The following is a 20,899-nucleotide window of genomic DNA, read 5'->3' on the forward strand; positions in this document are numbered from 1 at the left end:
AAGCAGAGTGCTATCTAAAACCTCAAATATGCAAGGCATTGTCTCTGCTTGTTATGGTAAGTAGACAGGAGTGAGGATGCACAGGTGCTTGCTTAAAAGCACTTACTAAGCACATTTTTTCTTCTTAAAGTTGACAAGCGGCTGGGGTGTATCACAACTTGTTAACCCAATCATGGGCTCCCACATGGAACCATTCTAGAGGACATCCTAGGATAACAAATCCTGGCTCTGGGTCTTTTCCTGCCAGGTTCAGCCACTCCAGCAGGGTCTAGACTCTTCCCTGAATAACGATTCCACAGAACCACCTAAACTCTTAACTTCTGGCGCTTGAAACTTAATTTTAGCTCTGCACAACTTTACATAGAAAAGTTTCAGAAATAAAAGATATTATATTCTTTTTATATCTCATTATAAGACTGATTTTTCTGATTGCTCTAAGCTGCTTCTACTTGGTAAAGCACCTAATTCTGCAGGTGAATTCAGTACTTTCCTTTGGGCATAACTAGACAGTCTGGGCTGTCTGACTTCTATTGGTCAAATACCGATACACATAATTGATTTCTTTGTTCATCAATTTCAGCCTGGAGTTCAGGGAGTGTCACTATTTTCCTCAGCCCACCCTCTACTCTCTTCTCATCAGCATCTCAGGCCTCCTGAAAACAAAACAAAGCATTTGTTTCCCTTCATCTACACTTTCCACTAAGGCAACAGGAATCATGATGCCTAGAGAATGAATTCAAGACAAATGTTAAAACAAAAATCTATAAACCTGAAGCAAATCCATCTCCAAATAATGATACACAATGACATGAAAGTAAGTGTGTCAGGTACAAAGCATGCTTGAGTCTGACCACCTCATTTCTATTCTTCAAAGGAAGGAAGGTTTTCATATGTTTTCTTATCGTTCTTTGTCATTGTTTCTGATTAAGCCAAAAAATTGTTTATGAAATAATTAAGCAGTGCAATAACAGATTTTCACTGTATCAATTACAGAAGGCATTCAGAGGGGATAGGAAAACCCACCTGTGTAAAAAATGCAAAATTTATTCCCCTGTTAAGAACACGAATACAAAATGCAACAGAAAATTCAAATTCTTGTGGAGAGGACACAAGCCACAGAATCAAAGCAAAGTCATTATTATGACTCAATTCAAAATTCACTGGACAAACATGCTCAATGCATTCAAATAATTTTTAAGACACACTGCAAACCATTGACTTAATTATCTGCAGGTTAGAGGAAGAATTTCCCTCTTTAACAGACAACATATATCAATAGGTTGCCCCACCAAACGAGGACCAAACATCAGGTTTTTAACAGTTCTGATAAATCAACATGTTCTAAAGATCAAAATCCAGAAATTTTAAACATTCATTCACACCAGAATGAAACAAGCACTTAAAAAAAAAAAACCCAAAGAAACTAAACACATTGATCACGTACCTGGATCAATGAGAAATTCTTATACAGCTGGAAAGAATAACAGGCTATAGCCCTTTACTTGAAAAATAAAACTACTTTTAAAGATAACTGCTAAAACACATTTCATCATTCATGTTGCCTTGAAAAATCTGAGGAACTTGTCTCTGATCAGAAAAGCAATTCTGAGTATTAGTATGTTACAATTCAGTGCCAGTTTGCTTTAGTAGAAAAAAGAAAAGCTACTGTTTCTCATCCTGCACAAAGTGTAAAAAACCTCCCTGCCTCTATCTCCTCCCATTTTCTAACCTCATGCTCCCCAACCCTTCTGAATCAAGTATGAGAACCTCTTATTCCCACAAATATACCAAATGACAAAAGAGTATCAATTTATTTGTGTAAATATATACCTACACCTTGAAATGGAGGAGAAAGGTATCAGAAGGCTATATGGAACTTATTTCTACATTCCTGAAATCATACACACAAACGTTCACAGTGACACAGACATTTACACACTGAATTACTGGGCACTTCACAAGCTGAGGACTTCCAACTTCTAGAAAATAACTTTGTAGGTAGTTTAAAATACAAAACTGTCAGCTGTTGAAAGACATGAACATTGCTAAATCATCCAAATATCAATGAGACCCAATTAGCCTTCTCTGTTTAATGTAAGTTCCCATGATGGCAAAGCAGACCCTAAGAAGTAGTGGATCCAAGACTCGTGTTTATCACTAGCTATGATCGTTTTTAAACACGTAAACAGATTCAGAAAAGTATGTCCCTACGACATCTATTCTTATTGAAATAGCATATGTATTCAATTGTCTACGTAGAAAGTGGGTCCCATGATGGTGTTTAAAAACTATTTTGTGTATTCAGATATTTATTTTTAAGTGCAAACAGGAGGGTGGGTATTACTCCGTTGTACAGCACGTTTAGCATGCACATGTTCCTGACGTCAATCCCCAGTACCTTCATGAAAATAAATAAATACAAGTGCTTATTTAAAAATAAGAATAAATTTATAAAAAAATTAATGCAGACCAAACACCACTGCAATCTAGGAGCCACAATTATAATAAAAACAAGTGTTTCTATCAAATATTGACTATAGGCCAATCACAGAGACAACCACAAATCACACCTGACAACCATCAAGTGGGATTCTCAGCAACCTTACTAAGTAGACACGGATGAGGAACCCGGCGCTGCGGATGAGGAGACGGAGCTCGGAGGAGCCAGGGACGCTGACCGTCCTGCTCCCCGAGACACCACGTCAGCCCAGGGCAAGCGCTGACGGAGCTGCACTGAGGGGACACCCAGCTGCATGGAACCTTGGCGGACTGGGGAGTCCCACAAAACACTCAAAAGTGTTCAGTGAAAAACCAGCTCAAATATATTACACTGTGCCCCATATTCTAAACACAGAACATGACTGAGACCTTTTCAATGCCTCCGTGTCCTTTCTGCCATCATCAATTATTTGCCCTTTCAGCACGCCCAGTCATGAACTGGACCCCTTATGAAGTGTACTCACATGGCAGAGCTTTTAAAGCTGTTTTATGAAGTTTGTAAGACTCTGTCTATTCCTCACACAGGCGGTCATCCAGCACTTCTCACCGGTGCGGATGTACCACCTGAAATCACACCTTTCTGCTTTTTAAAATCCCTTCATGTAATACAGACTTTTAAACAGCAAAGAAGCAGCTCAACCACAGACAGTGGACAGCTTTTCACCAAACGGACTCGAACAGCCCATCGGACTACCTGGAAGCCCTTTTCTTCTATTAAACTCACTTCCAGCTACTTCATCATTTTCTGATTGGTGGACTCGGCCTCTGACTGGCCTACTCAGAGAGCTCACATCCTCACATCTGGGGGTGGGAGAGGACCCTGCTGTTGGGAGAAATCAGTGAGGAAGTTGGATATCCTCCAGCCATGTCTGCACGGGTAGAAATGCCGCAAAGTGCTCAGAAGTTATACAGTCAGCACACCTGTGCTCCCATGGACTGGTTTCACATTAACCAAACTTATGACACACTGATGCAAGAAAACCAGAAATTTAATTTATTAATGTAACAGGAGATGTGAAACTACAAACCAGACTGAAATATCAGAGTTCAACCATGAGTACAGTTTCTCCTCAATGGCCCAATTACGGGCAGGCAGTCACATGGCAACCATGGACAGAAACAGAGCAGGAAGTGTTTCTAGATTAACTCAATGGACTAAATTTCTGTTATAAGAACAGATCTGCTGCCCAGAAGACAATTAACGCCAATCACGGTGCACACTCCGTGGACAGTGGCTGAGACACGACTATGAGCACCTGTATTACTCTCCTTTCCCTGTCCTTTCTGGTCTCACTGATGCACAGTGGTACAGAGGTCCAGGGATGCAGATACCTCTAAACACCCAAAGCCCATCCCTGGGAGCCTGGAAACCAGACAGCCAGGGTTTAAATCTCAGCTCTGCCACTTACTAGCTCTGTGACCTTGGCCAACGTACTTACCCTATCTGTGTCTCAATTTCCACACTGTAAACCTAGGATAACAATCAAATCTTTCTTGCTCATTTCTTGTGAAGATTGAAGGATTCATTTCTGTAAAACTCTCAGAAAAGAATGTAGCACATTTTTGGTGCCCAACAAATGTCAATTTAATAAGAAAATGATTTACATGTCTCCCATCTAATCATCTTCTGTGTTTCATGGCTAGTCTGAGTCCCAAAGGAAATCCTTATTTCCCATCTTATAAACTCTTGGGGAGCACCTTTCTTTTCCAAGCCACCACCTGTTTAAACTGAGTGAGGGGATGCCTCATCCCCACTCCTCAAATATTTGAATACACAAAATAGTTTTTAAACACCATCATGGGACCCACTTTCTACGTAGACAATTGAATACATATGCTATTTCAATAAGAATAGATGTCGTAGGGACATACTTTTCTGAATCTGTTTACGTGTTTAAAAACGATCATAGCTAGTGATATCCATGGGAGACTGCTTCTCCCTTCACACCCCTGACTCCTGGCCCACGGCTAGCCCTCCTCACACTAACAGATTGAGGTGTGAGTCCGGGGAGACAAGCAGGGCATATGAAACCTTTCCTTTCCCTCCAGTGTTGGCCACCCTTAGGAAGCACCCGGGATGCTCAGCTCCATGACAAGAGAGTCCTGTGCATTATGGGACAGATCCTCTCAAGGGAAGGCTCGCTGTGGCCCAGAGTTACGTGGGACTGCGTGAGTCTCTAATTCTGGGACATAGTATCATGATACCCAATCTTCCACAGCCCTAAATTTCATGGAGAATGTGGCTTCATCAGTAATAAAGGAGACATTTATCACCTGCCTGTTCGTCTTTGTCATCTCTCAGTTGGCTGCTGGAGACAATATGTGTATAATTATTGGGTCCCCTTAAGCCCCAACATATATGAAGTAACAAAAAATTATGTGTATAGGAACTATGGAACCTCCTCAAATATCTTTCATCATAAAACCAGCTTTTCTTATTTTCCTGTTTCTCAGTAATTGCCAAAGACTATCAAATGATGGCTTCACACCAAACAGCATTTAAGTTTATGGGTCCTCTTGACATACCCACTGTGCTAAACACTTTACATAATTTCTAATTCTCACAATTGTACAAAGCAGAAATGAGTGTCCCCATCTCACAGACGAGGGAAAAACTCAGAACGAACTGACTCAGGATCACGTGGCTCAGTGGCAGCGCGTACACGCAAACCCAAGTCAAAACACTACACCCCTTCGTATATGTACCAAATCTCCTACCACCAATTGACACACAGCGGCGGGGTCAATACTTAGGGAACTCAGTACACTTTTCAGCTTTAAGGTGCTCCAGAGGCCGCTTCTAGCTCTTTTATAAAATCCCGGCTCACTGGTTTCTAACACTGGAAGAAAAGTCCGATGTTGCCACTGTTTGCACAGGAAGTCTGAAATGTTCACAGTGAGATGATAGAATAAAACTAAGATATAAGCAGAATAATATATCCAGGTAGTCAGGCATAATGGACATTGTGCTATCCTGAAGCACTAAGCAAAGGAATCAAAACAAAATAAGTTTGGTTAAACCTTCTTTTACAAACAGGAATATTAAGACTGTAAGAAGGTGTAACAGCGCCACCTATGGCTAAAAAGACCTTCCAGGTTGCCGCTAAAGATGCAACACAAAACTTGCCTGTGGATCAGAAACAAGAATCAGATAACTAAAAGCATATGCAGCACATACTGCACTTCGCTTCGTGAAAGGGAGGGGTATTCACTATTTAATCTGGTATTGCTAATACTCCTAAATATATACAAAACACACAGACTCATGGAAACTCATCTTTGAAGTGGAAAGAATCCAGTCCAGCCACTTCATTTTACAGAAGGGGAGTTTGAGATCTGGGATCTGTCCTCCTGGCCATCGGCAGCAAAGCTCTCCTAGTCCTCATGTCTTGCACTGTAGCAAAAACCAACAAACCTGTACTAGGCCTATATTCATAAAAGTCACGTCTGTATTTTTCCAACAGTAGGTACTCTAAGTATCTTGCAAAATACTTCTCAAAGAGCCAGAAAATCATACAAGTGTATTGAAATTCAAAAACATTTATTTACATATTAAAACAGCATGAGCTATTTTCTATTAAAAAAGCTGACATGTCAAATCAATGTTTAGATATTTTAAAACCTTTTAAGAGTGCAGAAAAATAAATCAAAATTTTCTTTAACCACAAAAGAGAGAAGCTTATTCCCTGAAAATGATCAATGTGGATTTTTCTAAACTTAATGCTTCTGGTCAGATTCCTATGAATTTAAACGTCTGAGTGTATAGTTACACGGCAACATGAATACTGAGTTGTAACAATACACATTCTGTGTAAATAATCTTCAAGGTCGTCTGCTTAAGTCAATTTAACTAGTCCCTGTCTCAATAGAATGATACAGATTTCATTAAAACTTCATACTGCACGCACACACACACACAAAACCCTTAATCCTTGTTACTTTAAGCCATATTCATATATATCCATATTGAATATGCATCAGAAACAAGCCACCCTCTTTAGTATTCACAGTTGATCCTTCTAAACTATCTATCATTGTGAAAGCACATTTTTACTAAGCAGCTCTTGGATGCTTTGTATACAAGGCGTCTACCTCTCACAGTCAGACACGGTAAACGGCATCACTCAAATTTCACAAATGAGGAAATATACTTAAGCCATGAAAACAACTTACATATTTATCATCAGGAAAGAAAAGAGTAAAGATTTTACTTTCAATATTCACTGACAAAGTTTTCCTCCATACTAAGACTACATGAAACAAATTCAGTCATTGTAAATTATTCTGTCAATAAGCACCACAAAAGGAAAACAAGCAACATCATTAGCAATGGTTGGACTTTCAAAGCCCACTCCTATTTTGTACTATAATCATTTTTAATGTTTTGTTTTTAGTGCTTACATAGCACTAAAATAAAGAAAACATAAACTATTTAAGTCATTACCTGAGAATGCAACATTTGTGAAAATGTACAATTTTAATTTATGACACTCTGTCTCATATTCTCACTGGTGTCTCTAATTTGAAGGCCTCATCAGGCTGAGATTGCCAAAATCGATCATTTATGGACTCACAGGTGTTCGGGAAACCACTCAACGGGAGGCTGATCTGAGGAGCAATTGAGAATGCATTCTGTGCACCCTGGGTTCCAGCACTGAGCTAGCCACCGCCAGCTGCGTGTGATTTGGGACAAGCTGTCCACTTCTCAATCCCTCAGCAGCGAAAAAGGAGAGACAATGATACCTACCGTCAAACTCCTGCTTTGAACTAAAACATGAGAAAAACATTTTAGCCTTTGGTAGGTGTCCACTCACAGCAAGCTTGGTCATTATGATGATGAGGATTACTTTTAATAAGTTAAGCTAGACCAAAAATTAGAAATCACCATTAAGGATAAACATTTTAACTCAATGAGCTTTTCCTTTTGAATGGATTGAAGAACGTTCTATTGATTTTTTTAATAGACCAAATTTTGTCCATTAATTATAGATTTACAGGTTCATGGACAAGTCTCCAGAAAAAGAATTAGAGGCCTCTAACTTCTGAATACTAAGAAAGTAAAGTTTAAAAAAAATTACGGGGGAGAGTATAACTCAGTTGAGAGAGTATGTGCTCAGCATGCATGAGGCCCTCAGTTCAGTCCACAGTAACTCCATTTAAAAACTTTTTTTTTTTAAATGGAGAATTAAATCAAAAAGATGGAGGACTACAGAATTTTTTAAGAGACTCAACTCAGATTTAAGATGGGGAAAAAATATCCATTTCTCACAGGAAATCTTGAAAACTATGTAAACCGGATCTGAGTTGCCTAGTCTTTTAACATTATTCATGATTTCATATTACCAAGTCTTCAAACTACCTGATAACCCACAGTGGTTATACTGATCATAAAAGCTGCCAATGCAGATCGAGCTCCGGCTCGGACTGCTCTGTTCTGACATCTCTGCCCCTGAGGCCTCACCAGGCTGAGAGCACTAAATTTTGTCATTCATGAGCATCTCGTGTAAGTCTTCCATTTGTGCTTCTCACTCTCCCCTCACCAGCCCCTCTGAGGGAAGCACTGTTATCATCTTCCCCACCTGCAGATAAGGCCACTGAGGCACAGAAACTAAACCTGCTCCAGTCACATCTGCATTAAAGGACGTCTGTATTTCTGCTGTTTTGCTTTTGACAAAGGAATCTGAGATATCAATTCAAGGCAGACTGTTAAATAATCAAGTCTGTCAGGTCTTCACCTCAAAGAGCAGATACTATAAATTCCTGATGTAGGATGAGGCTGCCGCCACAAACTGACTCAGCTTGAAATTAATATCCAAGATCAAGCAGTGGATACACGTAAATATTCACGACTGTCAACTCCGCTCATGGGTCTGGGCCCTTCAATGCCTGAACGGGGGTCAAATCCCCACCCATGTCTGGGAGGGAAGCGCGGCTCTTCCGGGTCTCACCCAGGCTTCACGGACTGTTTCCCCCAACAGACTGTCCTAAACGATTAAAAAGCTCACAAGATTTTTACACCAGGCAAAACTGAAAGACATTTCTGCAGATGGAGCACTTTCTGAGGCTTAAACCATTTTTGCCTACACTCAGCAAGGGGGAAAAAAGAAACATGACTCTGCAAAGTATCTTAGCCTCACCTCTCACAGGAGTAGAATGGCCTCAGCACAAGATGACTCTTCACATTGCCGGATGAGAACAAAATAAAGCTGCCCCAACAACAGGTACTCCCAGACACAGCGCTCAGCTGTCTTCTGCACACTCACGGTTGTGCAGCCCTCACCACCATCTATTTCCAGAACACTTCATCACCCCAATAGAACACCCCTGTCACTAGCAGTCACTCCACAACCCCCCTCCACCCAGCCCCTTGCAACCATCATCTGCTCTCTGCCTCTGCATGAGCCTATTCTGGGCATTTCAGATCACTGAAATCAACAATATGTGGCCGTTTGTGTCTGGTTCCTTTCACTTAACGTGCTGTTATCAAGGCTTGTCCATGTTGAAGTGGTATCAGCAGGTCTCTTTTATTTTGAAAATATTAAACTTTATTAGAAGGTGGTAAACACTATCAAAAAGAGTAGACAGTATTATAAGGGGTGGGGTTTCAAAGGGTAAAGGCTGGGTTGAGCAGTCAGGGTGGACTTCCCAGAGCAGGTTGCTTTTTTCATATTCCCCTTTATTTATTTTTTCTTTTTTATTCACTCTTATCTCTGAATAATGTTCCACTAAATGGAGATACTACATTTTGTTCATCCATTCAGCAGCTATGTATGGACGAGGTCCAGAAGAATGAGTGTAAGAGGTGGCTTGCAGGGATGGCATTTAAGCAAAGGGCAAGATGTGCTTTCAAGAAAAAAAAGCGAACAATCAGAGGCACAACGAAATTCAGTGCATTTCTGAGAAAGTACATGGTTGCTTCAGTAGGACTGCCGTGCAGGGCTGTGGGGGAGAGTGACAGGAGACACAGTGAGAGAGTCACCTAAGGATATTCCCCACTGCAAGAAGTTCAGCCAATTCTCCTACCTCCTCCTGTATTTTAGAGCCATTTTTGCTAGCTTTTCTCTTATTTCAAGTAACAGTACTTAAGTTACACATTTGATCACCTGCATCAGACCACATTACCTCCAAGCCACAGAAAATCATTCACAGACCGGAGCAGCTCCAAGACATAACGGTGATGGGCCAGGGAGTCCTGCAGCATCCCAGCCTGCAGGCACAAACCACACATGTTCCAGGGTGATGTCCGGAAAGTAAAATGCATGGAAATATCTCACTGCTGGTGCACGACATCTGCCTCCAATTTGCCCCAAAATCATGCTGGCAAAGCACTACTCAACCCTCGCACTACCAAAAAAAAAAAAAAAAAAGAGAGAGAGAGAGAGAAAAGAAAAGAAAAAGAAAAGAATAATGCTAAGGATGCAAATTTAGGCTCTTCCATTGAAAACCAGCAACCATCACTGCCAGTATCTGAGCTGGAATGATCCTGAATTCAAAAACCACTGAGCAGTTACTTTTCAAACATGACAGACATATATGTTTTTCATGTAGATGATATTAGAGTAGGATTTTTCTTTTCGAAATTTCCAGTTGCAACATTAGCACAAGAAAGTTTATGTTTGAGTTTTAAAAAAAATCAATTATCTTCCACTTTCATAATTTGAACCTATTATTGTTTTATAAAGGGAGCTATGCGGCAGATTATAAAACAAATATTTGGCTTCTGCAAACAAGATCTATATGACTTCAGTATTTCAGAGCAAGCTTTAATGATGCTTTCAAAAGTGGGGTCTGGGGCGCTCACTAACAGCTCTTTAAATACTGACAAAGATGTGCTATTAACTAATGCAAAGGCTCTACCTACACATCAACTCAGAAAACAGAAGAAACTACACGAAAGCCTTAGTTTATCATTTTAAAATATTTCTATTATTTTGAATATTAAATTTCTTAAAGGAGATTTTTTTTTTTGAGAAAGACAACAGTTGTATTAAATTTCCTCTCACCAAGAAAGCAATCTTAATCAAGAATTAATACCCCTATGGAAATCCAAAAGACGGGACGTTCCTATCTAAGTGAACATGCAGATCTCAAAACAAGCCTAAATCCTATCAGATCTCACTCGAACGAGCTCAGCAAAGTCCTGGGCTACTCGGGAACTCAGCCCTTCTGTTCCATATGTTGGCTGAGCTGAGATCATCACACAAGGCAGGGAAGGAGAGAAGAGGAAAGTCCACCTGGCGGCCTCCATCTGTTTTCTTCCAGCCACAAGGTGTCGCTAGAGCAACCCCGCTAACAAGCCGTCCCCATAAGGAAATCCGGCATCCACACTGCCCCTGCCATCCCCAAGCAGCCTCGACGCCCCTCTCCCACTGGTGGCCTCTGAGCCTGAATGAATGGTCTTCTAATGACCCTCCCAGTTGATGGCACCCTCTCCCACTTCCCCGCTACACACACACATACACACACACACACAGAGCCAAGGCAGCCTTCCTAAAGCACAAATTTGATTACATCAGCCCCACTTCAAACCATTCAGAGGCTCCCTGGAAGAGTTCTAGCCCCACTCCCGAACCTGCTTGCCCAGCCTCACTTCAGTACCCAGGTCCCCAGTGACCTCAGGGGCCCCGTGACATGCTGCTAATTCCCACTTGCCTCCAGGCTCATTTTGACTGTTTGTCAAGGAAGCCTTCCTTTCCTCCAACCTCCGCACTTTGGGTTAGGTGCCCTGCTGTGTCCCTAGAACATTCTAAACTAAGTCAACTTCTGATACTGCTAAGCTCTCAAGAAGCAAGTACATTTTGCTTACTACTGTGGGTCCACCTCCTCTCCCCTAGACACTCAGTACTGCATGTGTTATGAATAAATGAATCAAGGGGTGGGGCTCAAAGGGACAGGCAGAGCTGTTCTCCTGAGAGTCACTTCCTGCTGACACCCTTCACTGCCTCCTCTGTGTCAGTTCTAGTAAAAACCAAGCTCCTCCAAAGCCCTCCACGCCTAGGCCCTCTCCAGTGTCCTTCCCAGCAGGGGCACCCACCACCCTGGACCACATAGGGCACTCTCCCCGTGTCCACACCCCACAAGCCTCCAGGCCTCTACCCGGGCTGCTCCTGCCACCTGAGTCACCCTCTTGATTCCTTCTCCTGGCTGACTCTTACTCTGTCCTCAGAACTGAATGTACAGCCAATTTCTTCCAGGAAGTCCTCCCTGATGATGTCCTTTAGCTCTTGGCTGGGCTCCCTCTACAGCAGCACTGCTTGGCGACCAACTGGTATTTGTCCACCTGCTCCTTTAAGACCATGACCTCTTGGAGGCCACATGGGAAAAAGGAGTGAGGTGACAAGAGGGGTGGGAAGAGCAAAAAACAAAATCACAGCCCAAGTCCCAAATTCAAGGGATCTGTCTCAGAAAAAAAGAATAAAATGTTTCATACGTGTGTCATTTGGCTATGATTTTTGTGGCTCATGGAAATCAAGAGCTTGGTGTTCAAGTCTAAAATCCAAGTTTCATTCAAAGAAATGTATATATTCATATCCAAAGGAAACCAGAGCTGCTTAGCAACAGTTTGCAGTTAAAATCCAAGGGAAATTTGATAAAGGCAATCTCCCTCTCTCTTTTCATTTTTATTTATTTTTTTGGTATCATATAGTTTTAGAAGTATTTGTATAACTAAGTGATGGCTACAGCCTATGATTCTGCACTGGAGTGTTTGGGGCTAAGGAAGCCCAGATTACATGCACTGTGTAAATGCAAACACACCAACACTCTGACAGGCGACCTAGTGGCTGAGCTGAAGTTCCAAAGCAGACAACCTTACATTGGAAGACAGCTCTCGGTAGAAAGTAAGAAATGCAATGTTCTGTACTCAATTTCATTCGCTTTATGGGCCATTAACAGATAGTATATCTTGTCTAATGGAACCCAAAAATATATTGTCATCTTCGATTTTTTCCATCTGCTGTTTTATGCTAACTTTGGATATCAAACCCTCACTCCATACGGAAAGCTCAGGCTTACACTGCAGTAGGTTACATCCCGCAGAAGAAAGAGGATCAAGGGAGAACTGGAGTGTTTCCCTTCAGAAGCTGCTAAGTCTGGTTTTGCACCTGTACGTCATTTGCAACCACGTCATCATCAAAGGAGTAAGACCTTACATCTGTAGGGCGTAAAGCACTGCGGTGCTTCCGAACCATCAAAGAACACTGAGCTTTGTGAAACAGTCCTGAGGCACTTAAATCGTACTTTTTCTGAAAGGCTACGAAACTGACCCACTTCACCATTCCAGGCATAACAGGGAGGTACCGGAATTAGTAGAGAAAACTTGCCCTTGAATTCTGACAAGGCCCTGCTTGAATCCTGCTACAGCATTTACTAGCCGCTAAACGGACCAATTCCTTAACCCCACTGAGAAGGCTTCCCAATCTGCAAAAGGGGGCTGCCACCGCCCGCCTGGGAGGCATGGATGTGAATGCAACATCCAAGAAGGGCGGCCGAATGGTACCTGACACGGCGCCTGGCTAGTTTCACTCCGCTGACCTTCTCCCCCTTTAAACTTGCACTGTTCCCCCTGGTAAGGGTGAAGCCCCCGGAACAGACTGCCCGATTCTTCTGTGTATCCCCGGATACATGCCTTACCCTTAGGAGGCCAGAAAAAGAACTATCTCCTCCCCAGTCACTATCAATGTTCTTAAAAGTCTGGGTTTTTTTAACTCTATGTTGCAGGGAGACGATTCCAGAATTGTTCAACCACCTTTTTCCAGGTTTGCTCCTCTCCCCGCGCCCATCCCTTCTCATCTCAAATCTTCTGTCTGATTGCCTTTTGTTCGTGGGAAAGAGAGTCCGCTAGGGTGCAGACTCCCTAGGCCTCCCTCCCTTCCCCACAGGAGAGTGTGACTACCATCTCCCCACTCCCCACCCCAACTCCAGCTTCTGAGGAGGATCCCCTCCAGGACCCTGCAGCCTCTGGATCTTCCCAAGATGCGCACACGTGGCCACAACCCTCCCTTCAGATTTCTTCCTGGGTGGCTCTGCTCACCCCCCAGAACCTTAAATGCCATTGCTCTGAAAATCGTAAACGCCACTGATTGACACACCAAAGCTGCATGGTCTGGGCTTTCCTCCAAACCAGGCACAACCCTGCCCCCCCCCCAGCCATAGTTTGCACCTCTTGAGATGAGCTCATCCACTTGTACGGCTGTGAACACCACCTAAGAATGATGACTCCCAACGTGTATCTCTAGTCCGGCTCCTTCACCTGAGCCCCAGGCTCACAGACCCGAGTGCCTCTTTGAAGTCCTAACTTGAATGACAAATGGCATCTTAAAAATGTTTATGTCAAAAAAAAAAAAGCCTTATGTCCACCATTTACTCAAGACTTCGATTCCTAGCGGGTACCTCCCAGGCTTCCCATTTTAGTAACAGCCCCAGCACCCACCTAGGTGTTTGAGGTCACATTCAATTTCCCTTGTTCCCTCTACCCGGCCCTGCCCTGGAATCAGTCTTGTCATTTCTGTCGCTAAGCCAGTCTCAAGACTGGTTCTGCAGGGACCACGGACGGAAACCCACAAGCTCACAGCAAGGTGCACTGAGTCACAGTCCTCTGAAGGGAGCTCCCTGGAGGGGGAGGCATCTCCTGCCGCTGGTCACCTCAGAAGGCACTGGATTCTCAAAAAGGAGGACCAGGAGAAGGGACTCAAGGATCTCCTGTGGTCTGAGCTTTGAAGGGCCCGAGGTCTGGGGGAGCTCCTAATAAGCTGACACTCCTGTCAGTTAGCAGATGAGGATGGGAGAACCCAGGCAAGGCTGTTCTCGCTCCGACCCCTGGTCTCTCGGGAGCCACGGGAAAGGCCTGTTTTTAGGGCACAGCCCGGCCATCACAGATCCCAGCCTGCATTGCCAACCCGGACAGCCTAGAATCCTACTTGCGGCTCTTACTTCTGTTCTGTTCCCCCCCAGAATGTGATGCATTCTTTTAGAAAGTCTGGCCTGTCTCAAGCGAGACCAAGTCAGTGAAGGATGAAGTGTCCACATTTGGACCAGAGCATGAAAGGAGAAAAAAGGTCTCATGGCCAGTATGACGGTGGTGACCAAACACTTCCCCTGGGTGAGTTGAACCAGGGTGGGGGTGAAAATGCAAGGTCCCTTCACGGCTGATGGGGGTGTTGGAGACTCACTACCGCAAAATAACGACACGGCCGTCAGTGGTGGAATCAGTTGCAACAGACACAGATTCAGCTACTTACTAACAAAAAGGGGTAAAATTAAAGGCCGGGGCAGGGAGGCCTGCACGGCTGCTGAGGCAAACCAGAGACCCGGCTCTGAATGCCCACTGGCTGAAGCAGACAGGAAGCTACGGTCCCCTTTAGCGGTCCCTGTGTCCACCAGATCCAGGTGAGCCAGCTACTTAGGAGAAGGCCATGTAGTCCTGATACTCAGAGAAACCAGCCTCATAAAGGGAACAGAAGAGTGGCATGGATTTTAGACCCGCTCCTGCCCCTCTAAGAATGCAAAGTAAAGTAAATGGCACTGGGAATGTGAATGCAAAAATAAAACCAAAAACCAAAAAACAAAAAACAGGTGACTGCTTCCTCCAACAGCATCCCCTGCAGCTGCTCAGCCCCGAGCCTACCACTTCCTCACCAGTGACTGCCGGCCAGGCAGCACCGTGACGCCCATCACACAGCGACAGCCAGGAACCACGTGCCGAGCACGTTTGTGTAAAACACAGAATCAAGCAAGGTGCTGCAGATTTTGACTTTCCAAGTTTAAATACTCTATGAAAAAAATCCCTCAGCAGCCGCCTAAATCAATTCGCATCTCACTACTTCAAAACAAATAAACAAAATCAGTAAGAGCGCATTTGTCACCAAATATAAGGAGGAACAAACAGGTTCCTCAAAGCAAGGAATTTAACAGATATCAAACTCCATTGGGCGATGGGCTAACAGAGCAAAAATTCCAAAAAACTAGAAAATAAAAAGATGACTAAGATAATATATGGATCAAGGCAACTATTAAATTTTAGCTTTTTAAAGCCATGGAGACAGCACAGAGGGCGATCTGGCTATTTCCAATGCAGGGTGTGCACAGCCCACATTTTCAGACCCAACAACATGCTCACAGGGTGGTATAAGAGAAAAAGGAAAAGAGAAAAAGGAAAACAGGAACAGCGAAAATTAGAAACACACGAGAACAAAAATAACTGACAGCATTTACAAGAATTTACGTGAGTGTGATGAGGACAGGGACGTGGGGATGGTGAGACCCACCTTCAACTCCTGATCCAGGGAACGCAGGGGCCTGAGGGGAGCGGGGCTGCGGGGGACTCCAACGTGGTCAGCGCCCCAAACCAAAACTTCACCTAGATGCGTGTAGACAGCTTTTGAGATACAAAATGTGGTCACATTACAAGCTGGACAATTTTACTCACTGCCACCAAGAGAAACAGGGGAGATTTAGGCACTGCTCCTGCACCAAAGCATTGTTTTAAAAATTAATGACTGTGGAATAGTAAAAGCAACAATGGAGTAAAAGTGACTGGAAGAGAAAGTGCTTGACCCGAGCTCACTAGCCGAGTTATCTCACTGACGTTCAGATGCTGGCTGAGCCATTATGGTACCAGAACAGACAGACCCACCAGGAGGGAGGTTTAATGCGCTGCTGTATTTTGATGCCGGCAGCCATGCCTGGTACACGAGGTTCTGGGTAAACAATCGTGACAGTGTCAACCACTATGGGCTAAGCACACATCCAGCTACTCCGCCAAACCCCAAGGACAGACTTGAAAAGGGAAAAACAACCTGGCATTCTCTGGTGGGTCTGCAGACTCAGAGCCAAACAGTTGCTGAGCAAAAATGTCACCAGTTCCTCCTATGACAAAAGAGGAGGCACTGGCCTGGTGGCTGGGGCAGGGATCCGGGCTTCCACTGCTCACTCACCAGTCTGTCCAGGGGGAGAAGGTGGTCCCTGCTTATGTTGCACCGATGCACCTACATTGACTAACGCCTGGGGGCTCAGCAGGAGCTGACAGGTGAGGTGAACACAGCCAGCCTGGGAGTGGCCGGTGCTGGCAGCTGTGCCCTCAACTTTGCCCAGGCCACTAAACTTGCCAGCTCATCTACAAGGAGCAGAAGGGGAGTGCGGGCGCATAGATCACAGGGCCCCACGAGGACAAGTACAGATCATGGCCACGACATGCCTCTCCCCTTCCTTAAGCCACAGAGGCATGTCCGGGGAGGAAGTGAAAATTAATCCAGAGCCCGCCAGGCACCACACACCAGTGGGACACGGATCCCCGTGCCTGTCATTCACAGGACTGGTGTGGACTTTCTTTTTATCAATTCTCTGGCATTTTCTCCAACTTACCAACAAACAGAAAGTAAAATCTGACGTTAGAATTAGAGAATCACAGAGCACCTCCTCCACAGCGGGCCCGGCAGCACGTGCCATATCCTCCGACCGTCACCTGTGGGACCGCCATGAGCGCTCTCCAGACTCAAGGCCCGAGGCCGTAGGCCGGGGGGACACAGTTACCCTCAATCTCCCAAGTAAAGGGGGACCACCCATCGGCAAAGACATCTCACCCTCTTCTGCCCAAGGAACAACTTGAAAGATACACAGGGAAACATCGTAGAGGGTGATGGGGTAGGCAGCCCAGAAGAGCTCGTCTGCACTTCCAAGGCAGAGTGGGGCCTTTGACCTAATCACAGGGACAAAGTGAAGACGAATTTTTCCCTGCTCTGTCCCATTCTCCGTGACACCAATTTCCCTGCGTAAGGAGCTCATTCGGAAGCCCCTGGCAGTGTTTCTGATGTCCTAACTTGGCATGGCGGCCGTCAGGCAGGGTAGAGGGCCTGAGCTGTGCTGGTGCTGGTGCTAGTCCTGGGAGGCAGGAGACACCGGCTCCACCCCCAGCTCATTCTGCGTCTCAGAATTCAGAGTCTCATCTATAAGCAAAGGGATGAAACTGTCCAAGGACAGGCTGTCCAACAGGAATGAAATGAGAGTCATGTAAATAACGTTTCCCAGTTGCCACGTTTAAAAAGTAAAAAAAAAAGAGAAAAAAACTAGAAACTGATTTTAAGAACAGATCTTACTTATTCTACTGTATGTAAAATACTATCATTTTGACATGTAATCAATATAGAAAGTAACAAGACAGTTTATATTCTTTTTACTAGACAAGTTTCAGCGTCTGATGTGCATTTGACCTACAGCACATCTCAGCTCAGACCAGCCTCCTCCCCAGCGCTCCTAGCATCAGTGGCTGTGGCTACTCTATTGCACTGCAACTCCAGGGGTCCCACCAAGTGTTCTGGCTGAAAAGGGGGAGTAAGTGTCCACAATAACCCTAAAAGGATCTCTCTGAAACAAAGGCGGATTCACTTTTAAACGTCTGAAAACCGGCGGGCTGCACCTCCTTCCCGCCTTGGCTACAAGACAGCCCTCATCTTTGCTGATGCCATTCAGGACGTAGGGAAGTAACCTTTCACACAGCCAGGGTGACCCGGCCTTCAGGTTGACTTGCCTGCTGTCTGTGTCCAGTCCCACGAAGTCCTCCTTCTCAAACAGGATGTAGAGGAGGGGGGTCTTTCCCCAGGCTTTTCAGGGACCCCATTCAGCCACTTGGACTTGGGCAAGATGAAGAGTGAGTCAGTGAAGTCCTCGATCATCTTCTCCACCACCCTGCAGTCCTCGTACTTTGAAGGTCACGTCGGCGCACAGCTACTTGGCCACCTCCCCATACAGCACAAAGACAAAGAGCTGAGAGTCATAGAGCGTGGTGCCATACAGCTCCTCTGTGCGTGGAGCTTCTAGAAGGCCTTGGCCAAGAGGCAGTCAGTAATGGTGACAAGGCCCACTACATTGCAGTGGGTCTGGAAGTCACTCCATCCATTCTCGGGCCCATAGTGATACCTATAGTAGATACAGAGTGCCCACTGGGAGCCGCACGGGCTGATCTGGCTCACCAAGGAGATTCCATTATAAATGAAAAAGAAATTCTCCTCTAAGATGATCCCCACTGGTTGGACCACAACGGGGAGAGTCTGGTGGTCCTCAGCACACTGCACGTAGTCAGGGGCGCTCATGTTGCAGGCCCTGCCGAGAGGGGAGAGTAAACCGATGTACATACTGTGCTGTGGGCTGCGGGCCTCACTGGGTTGAGGTGACTTGGTTTGCGCCAGCCAGAGTCAAGGGAAGCCCAAGCAAATCAGGGGTAAGTTTGCCCTCAGCGTCTGCACATGGATACTGTAGCTAAGATCACATTACCCAGCTTTTGGTCTAGGCTTCCATCCCCTGCAGAAAAGGGTCATTTCTTGTTTTCTGTTTCCAAGCACCTAGCCAGGCCCTGATGCAAAGTCAGTGCTCAAAACTGCTGAATAAAGGAATGAATAAAGGAACTGCTTCCCCACCTCTCAGCAGGATATAATGCAAAGAACCATAGTGGGATCAAAAGATCTGGATTTCAACTCCAATTTATTTGAACTCCGAAGGTGCAGAATAATGGGTATGAAAACTTGCTTTGGGGAGGAGGGTACAGTTCAGTGGTAGAGCACGTGCTTAGCATGTACGAGGACCTTGGCTCAATCCTCAGTACCTCATTTTAAAAAATGAAACGAATAAAGAAACCTTATTACCCCCCTCAAAAAATATTTTTTCAATTCAAAATTCAAAATAAAAACACCTTGCAATTGACACATTGTAAACTTGACTATAAAACAATTAAAAAAAATCCTTGCCTTACAAGAATACATCTGGATTATGGAAGTTTGCAAATGTAAAATGCCTAGAGTACCACCTGCATAAGAAGGAACTATACAAATGTGCTATCCCTCATTTAAGGGCTATTTTTCCTTTGGGGAGATCATAACCTCTCAGAGGTATTTTTCTCATATTAAAAAAAAAAAAAGAAAACATTACCTGATTCTCCATACTGCTGAAGAATCAGATAACCCTACGAAAGCATCTGAATCATACAGTTTATTCAATAAATGTTTGTTGAATGAATGAATAAACAAGCAAAGTGAATGCTGCTTCCTGACACAGGCCATCATAATGGTACTGCCTGAAAATGCCAAGCCCACGTTCCACCCGACTCAACACTAACCACGTGGGTGACCTGGGCAGGCCTGTGTGCTTCTCTAAACACCAGTTTATTCATAAATAGAAATGAGGGCAATAACACAATCATAAAAGCATTAGTGAGTCACAAATGAATAGTACCCCAACCTTGCAAGATGGAACCATTAAAGAAAATTGGGCAAAGAGTCCATAGGCACTCTCCATATTATCTGTTACAACTACATGAGAATCTACATTACATCTCAAAATAAAAAGTCTAATTTTTTAAAGAGGCTATTGAGGTTAAATGAGCTCACTGTCTCAAATAAGGAACAGACAGTACAAATAAGACAATGCGCAGCCCATGAGATACACTCAGTAAATATACCCACTGAACCCACTGGTCCCTCCAACTTCAGAGCATGAGGAGGTTTCCTCGTGGCCAGAGGCCACTGCACCTAAAGCTAACAAAGCTATTGGTCCCCACTTTCAATATCCCCTGCCATCACCCTAGGTCTAATTTGTATTTGTAATTTTTTTCTTTTTATGAAATAGAAATCCCCAATTGCATAGCCTTCAGTTCACCAAAATCTGACCACACAGATCATGATGGCAACCCTCCTTGGTGAAACAATAAAACGAAAAGCCATTTCCACAAGACCTCTGTGTAAATCTACTAGGGAACTTCATCCTGGACTGAGAGGAAGAGGACTGGGGAGGAGGGGCAATCTGAGGCACACAGACCCATGGGCCACCTGTCCCATGATGGACTTTAGACTCAACCCTCACCCTCCAGGAACTTCAAAATACACACAGACAAAGAGCTATTGACTATATATATATTTTTAAAGAAATCCCTGACTCTCTAGCAGGTCTTGTATCTACCGAGACACAAATGGCTTATGTGTATAATGTTTCACAAAAGCCTTAAAATATTATCACGCCAACTTGACACATTAAGAAACTAGGGAGAGAGGTTTATCACATTGTGCAAGATTAGAGAGAGGCCTCGTCAAACACCGTATTTAAACCCAAGCCTTTGCTCCAGTGCTCACACTGCAAAGTGTGACATACTGCCCCCTTCCTGCCCTCTCCCTGCAATCAATCTCTGAAGAGTCTTTTCTGTGCCACGTGGAATCACAATCACACCAATTTACCACAAAGAGCTATGTCACTCCTTGGAGGACGTGTCAAAATCTAAAGGGTTGGGATGGGAGGAGAGATTTGCATTTTCTGTTTCTCAAAGGAAACATGGCTTTAAAAGAAACTGAAAAGCACTTATCTAGTCTAAGCCCGCATTGTGCAGAGAAGGAAAAGGAGGCTCAGAAGAGATGAGGAAAGG

The 20,899-nt window shown here is 44.3% G+C and overlaps 1 long non-coding RNA gene across 1 annotated transcript in view; it reads right to left on the reverse strand.

Moving 5' to 3' along the window:
* The window catches only part of LOC140688386 (uncharacterized), a 139,099-nt gene that overhangs the window by 99,727 nt on the left and 18,473 nt on the right, over window positions 1-20,899 (reverse strand). The window lies entirely within an intron of this gene.

Source organism: Vicugna pacos, chromosome 22, assembly GCF_048564905.1.
Source record: "Vicugna pacos chromosome 22, VicPac4, whole genome shotgun sequence".
Classification (NCBI taxonomy): domain Eukaryota; kingdom Metazoa; phylum Chordata; class Mammalia; order Artiodactyla; family Camelidae; genus Vicugna; species Vicugna pacos.